Source organism: Megalopta genalis, chromosome 6 (assembly GCF_051020955.1).
Source record: "Megalopta genalis isolate 19385.01 chromosome 6, iyMegGena1_principal, whole genome shotgun sequence".
NCBI lineage: Eukaryota > Metazoa > Arthropoda > Insecta > Hymenoptera > Halictidae > Megalopta > Megalopta genalis.
The window spans coordinates 14,426,880-14,432,938 of record NC_135018.1 but is presented as its reverse complement, the minus strand read 5'-3'; the positions used below and the strand labels follow the sequence as shown (position 1 = coordinate 14,432,938).

The following is a 6,059-nucleotide window of genomic DNA, read 5'->3' as shown; positions in this document are numbered from 1 at the left end:
ATATAAAAAGTTTGTTAAAAGTCCAACTGTCGTAGGAGTCGCAAGACTCAATTTCCTACGCGTGAAATGCGCTTTGTCGTATAAAATGGGAACACTATAAGTCAGAAAAGTTAATTTAGATTTACTGTTAAAATGGCTTAAAATGGCAAAGGGTTAACTTAAGTACAGTGGACGAAATTCGCATAGGGACACCATGATTTACTAACATACATTGATTTCAACTATAAATTTTTGTTATTATCTCGTTATTATCTCTATTTTTGTTATAATCTCGTCTGCACTATAGTGCCGTTACTGAGAAGCGATAATGTGAAATATATTCGCGAATTTTCAGGATGTAAACGTAAATACAATAATTCCTTTCGTGTTTGGTGCTGCGAAATTTGTACAGGGACGATAACATTTGCTTAGTTGTACTTGAGTATTCGGACAAGTAACATCGTTTACAGTTCAGAGAAAGTAAGATAATAACATCCTATTTTATAAATAATTTCAGTTTTATTAGAATGCCACGGGGAGAAGTTCTCGGTAAAGAGGAGGAGATAAAGGTGCAGGCGTATCGTGATGCAAAGCATTTTCTTCGAGAAATCGCTTTAATGTCGTACACAATTTCGTGAAATTCGATAAAAATTAGTATGACGTGTTCGTTGGGAATAAGACAGAACTAACATGAATGGGACACTTTTGTGTTTAGGACAAGATAACAAAAAAATCAAACGATCTATCCAATTGTTTTACTAGAAAAATGCACGGTGACGATGCGTTTCACCTACGACGTTTACTTATTTTATTTATAATTTCTTTTTAAATGTGCATTTTGTCCCATTCACTAATTGGTCGTATTCATTACGATCTTCGTGGATTCATCAACGAAGTTTGTTTTTTGTGTTTTCCCGTTTTTCACGACTAGATTATTTTCAGAAACATTTCTAATCTGCATCAAATTATCTTAATTGTTTATTGTACTAGACGATTTATTCGAGTTTGACACCATTGAAGCTTTAACTTACTTAATTACTGTGATAAAAAAGAAAGAAGAGAGATCGTTCGATGCTGTATGTCAACATTCTTGAAGAGATATATGATCGAACGCAATGAATAAAAATCCCTGTGAAAAGTAACAGTATTACGTACAACGTCACGAGAAAAACGAAAAAATATTACGTTTAAGCAAATAGAAAAATTAATTATCTGTCGTAATCAGGTATTACGTGTATTAACATGCGCATAATATAGTTACAAAACAGGTATAATTTGATCGTAAAATGATTCATCATTTTTTAGATAATGGATCGAAATTGACTTGCACTTTCGCTGCTGTTAGAAGAAGAAGACAATGAAGAAATTCTGTTGAGAATTTTCGCAAAAGGAAGATGAAAGAATCTAGTCGTGTAATTTCTTCTGTGATCGTTCCAACTTTTTTTTTTTCTTACTAATTACACCAGAGCGTAGCGTTCTTCTAATCTCGTTCGAATTTCGATTCTTCAATTATTTATTCCGTTGAATTTATGCGAAGCAAACTAACGAACTGTGCGCGTCTATAGTATGATTTAAACAGTGTCACGCTTAATCGATTGATCTTAAATTCGAAATTCATCGAAACAGTTCGTCCTCGACGTATAAAGAACGTCGTACAGCTGCGTAACACGATGATCTACATAAAACGAAAGAATTCTCCGGTTGTAAAGTGTAAACGAACAGGAACGATACTAATTAGGGTACATCTGTAGATCTCTATCTTACAGTTAATAATTGCACAATGATCCTTTTTACTTTCCTCGTAAACCGCCGAACGCGGTGACGAGGCGCCATTAAAGCGCGTACGACTTTTCTAACGTGCACGGTGACTCGTAATTATCGTTACGTCCGAAGACATTATGGTAAACATTTCTTCATTAGCACACACGTCGATCTGCCCGTAGGAACGACGGACACCGACTTCATTATTAAATTTGAGATCGTGGTCGGCAATCGTCGTAAACAATCGCCCACGCGCCGGATATGTTGCCGCTTATAAATTTTATTGGCCCATTACGACAGTCACTTAAAACCCGATGATATAAATTAATAGATGTCCCTGTCTTCCGATCGATTGCGAACGCGAATCGAACCTTTCCTTTTTCGGTACTACCGTTTAGCTCGATGCAGGCTTCCGTTATTCGGTTGCGTAACTATTTTCAACGATCATCTTTCTGTACCGCGATTACTCACGTTTACGCACGATGACGATCTTGGTGTGCTCGAACGTTCGCTAAAACATTCTCCCGCAAGTTCTACCGACCATAAGCCATCCAAGATCTCCGATGGTAGAAGTTTGATTTCAGATTCGAGACCTTCACCGGTATTCGCGTTTACGTTTTATCACAATCTGAGACGCGCAGATTTTGAAGAATCTGCAACAAAACGATCGAAATTTGAAATTAGTTCAAACATGTCGATCTTAAATATTATATATTATAATATTGTATTCGTAGAACGTTCCAATTCGCCGGATTTCGCATTTCAGTTCATTCCCAAACTTCAAAATGTCACAATTGCGCTATAAAACAACGTCACCTTCAAATCGCGAGAAATTCATCCATCGATCGACATCGTCTCCATCGAGAATGGAAGTCTAATGCCCTCTATCTCGCAATATTCCTCTATCCGCCGACTGTCGTCGTTGTCGATCTCGTTCTAGAGAAAGAACTCGGCGCACAATTCTCCGATCGACTGTAAATTCCATGCGTGACTGACCGTGTCTCTCCATTTTCGACGCTCGGCTCAAAAAGTCTGCGACGAAACAACGCAGATTTGAAATGAGTTTAAGCGTTGACGAGTTTAACATGTACGAAACATTTTAAGCATTTGACATTTTTATATATTCGCACTGTTATAACAAAAGAAATTCATATCTTACAAACGCCGATAGTACATCGATTTCTAAAAATAGTACGTCGATTGATACAGAACTTGCAGTCAAGGAACATCGTCGTGTCAGTAATATACAAAATTGTAATTACCACTCGAAGCACGAGTAATTAATGGCATCCGTACGATTTAATAACAAACTAGACAATATATACTTTGTCGCGTCAATGGTTTTAAAAAAGTAGTTAACGCTGGAAACGTAAAATACGTATTCAAATCTCGAGCAATTCTTCTATCGATCGACTACTTCCTTCTCGTCGTCGGTGTACACGTGCGGAAATCGATGTCTGTTGGATATCCTTAATCTGATGTATCTTCCTTGCAACAGCATTTCCTCCGGCCATCGGAAATTTCGTGGTCCAGGAATTATTCGAAGTATCCTCAGATTTTTTCCGATTTGCGCCAATAATACGTCCCGATTAACTGTGAATTGTACTCTTCTTCCAAGTGGACTCACAGCATAGAGGTTCAACACATGGTTCGCCGGTAACTCTGATCTAGCTGCGGATTCACAGGATCGTTGCTTTATCTTCATTTCTGGCAGTCTGCTCGAAAAATCTGCAACTAAACAAATTTGAAATAAGTTTAAACGCGTCGATCTTGTTAACCCTTTGCATTCGAAGCCACTTCAACTGTGAATCTAAAACAATTCTTCTGCCTTACAGTATTTCCATTTTATATAACAAAGTGCATTTTATGTATATAAAACCGAGTCTCGCGGTTCATACAACAGTTACGCTCTTTTAATGATTTTGCAAAAATAATCTAAACTTTGATAATATAAAAATGATCTTGGAGCGTGATACAACGATCTCAGTGGTGCCTCAGAGTCGCCACTCGAGTGCAAAGGGTTAACTGTTAGATTTTATACATTTTAGTTTATTTCCAAACTTCAAAATATGTCAATTACGCCATAAACTGTGTCGAGGACTCTAGTGGAAATGCAAGGTAGGATAGTGGATTGTACGGTTAAAAACGTTGAAATAATGAACTAAAGGCATTTTAATAGATAAAAGATATAGATATAAACGGTATAGATAAATATATAGGTATAGACGGAGGATATGTACAATAAAATGATGAAATTACAATGAAATATTCACGAAAGAGACGATCAAGCGATCGTTGTTTAGCTACAAAGCCGTAGCGATGATTGCAAAGCTCGATAGAAAAGAGCTGAATTATGCTGCAAGTGCAGATAGATTACAAGCGTGATAAAAGCGTACTCACTTGGCAGATTACTCGCACACAGCGATCGCATTAAACGAGCCTATTTATATAGATAGTGGGCCATCGATTAAGAGAGGTAGAGAAGTGGGGAATTTGAAAATTGAAAGGACTAAGCAGCGCTGAATATTCGTTACATTTGTATAGGTTAAATGCCCAGTCGACACACACGTATTGACGATATACATAAACAGAAGACGGCCGACTGTATACAAAGTTCGCCTGGGCCGGTGACGAACTCGTCGAACAGCTGACTTTGACTTGGTGCGCAAAAACAGACGTCGCGCTGGAGTTTTTGTCCGCAGACCCAGGTGATACCCGTAAAACGTGATGCTCGATTTTAACCCTTAACGGTCCAATGCCGCCCATAGACGCGGCAGAAATCAATAAAACCGTAAAATCTGGCAGGAAACATTGGAAGAATAGGCACGATTGTTTCGATGAAAATGAATCAACGAAGTTTTATTTGAAAATGAATATCTCTTTTCTATATTCGATACAAAAATTTCTCTTCGTCTGAAGAACAGTTTGGACTTGGCAGTGTGTAAACTGGAAATAGTTTTGTTCCCCTAAGGGTTAATTTTAATCTTAATTTTAATTTTAATTTTAGACAAACTGTATCACCTTTTTAAAACAAGAAGAGCTATCGATCACTAATTGCAGAACTGACTAAGGACGTGCTACTTTCCAAAAATAACAAGACGAAATTTTTACGAAGTACCCAACAAGTGTGAAACAAATTCTCTAAATTGAATGAAATAGTTGTAACAGCGTTTGATAAAATACAAGTAGGATTCAAATAATTATCGGTTTGAACGAAAATTTACCAAATAAATTGAATACCGTTAAAAGCAACCGGATTTGCTATCTCGACGGTTGAGCAGTTGGCGAAGTTATGGCGGAGTTTATGGTGTTTTTGAGAATCACGCTCGAAGCACACTGTTCCGTGTTAAAAGCGCAAATAGATAGCCTCCAAGAAAATCGAAACCTTATATAGACTGCAGGGCCGTTACCGTCGACGTGGCCATTATTGTTCTCTTCTTTACTGTGCGCCGTAGGGCCCTTCTACCTGGGTTCCGTGCAAAATCCCATAGTTCCTCTCTGGTTATTGGACGTTTCTCTCTGCCGTTGTGGAAATTGACACAACAATTTCCGGGGAAAGATAAGAAACCACGATCCAACTTGATCCAACGATGCAATCCAATCACGCGCATGTTAGATACACGATGCTACCAAGTTTCTGATCTGGCATGGTACCATAGAAAAGTTGCATCTGTAATATTTAGGGAACCATTGACTTCTTCGTTTGAAAAAGCTCTGAAATATTTCCAAGGTGGAGGCACAGCAGATTCTAACTTCAACAGTCACAATTTACCAATGCTGGGAAAAGTTTTCTAAAACTAAATCAGGAGGAAGAATCGTTGAAGCATTTAACCATTTGCACTCTGAGGCACCACTAAAATAGTTACACCACGTTCCAAGATCATTTTTATATTATCAAAGTTTAGATGTAAAAAGATTGTTAAAAGTAAACACAAGACTCGATTTCATATGTACAAAATGCACTTTGTCACATAAAATAGAAATACCATATCATTTGCTAAATCTGATAAACACGTTATTAACCTAAGAGTCATTTAACAAGAAATATTTCGAGTAATAATAATCGCGTTCTAGAAACTGAATGGTGTCTGTCTCTAGCAAAATTAGATGCATTTGTTGCAATTTTATGTCCACGAGTTGGATATGAAGCAAACGGTTTGAAAGTTTCTCTTTTGTAGAATAGGACATGGGGCTCTAAGTTTTTCTCAGAAACGATGAGCAAACATTGTTTTATAGGAATTCTCAGATTTATTCTTTTGAAAACAGATAAATTCGCCTTGATATCTCAGGTGTGAAATAAATTCGTTGAGAACAGCCAA

The 6,059-nt window shown here is 37.3% G+C and overlaps 1 protein-coding gene and 1 long non-coding RNA gene across 12 annotated transcripts in view; one reads left to right on the top strand and one right to left on the bottom strand.

Annotated features, from left to right (window-relative positions):
• The window catches only part of LOC117219545 (Wnt oncogene analog 2), a 206,377-nt gene that overhangs the window by 172,919 nt on the left and 27,399 nt on the right, over positions 1–6,059 (top strand). The window lies entirely within an intron of this gene.
• Positions 1,188–5,110, bottom strand: LOC117219600 (uncharacterized). Of its 3 annotated transcripts, none has more exons than XR_004490067.2 (3): positions 4,981–5,110; positions 2,557–3,474; positions 1,188–2,393 (listed from the first exon to the last, which is right to left on the bottom strand). It is a non-coding gene; the product is annotated as an uncharacterized LOC117219600 (long non-coding RNA). The 3 variants fall into 3 exon arrangements; XR_004490068.2 differs by lacking the exon at positions 4,981–5,110 and adding an exon at positions 4,141–4,809 and having other exon boundaries at positions 2,557–3,468; XR_004490066.2 differs by lacking the exon at positions 4,981–5,110 and adding an exon at positions 4,141–4,808.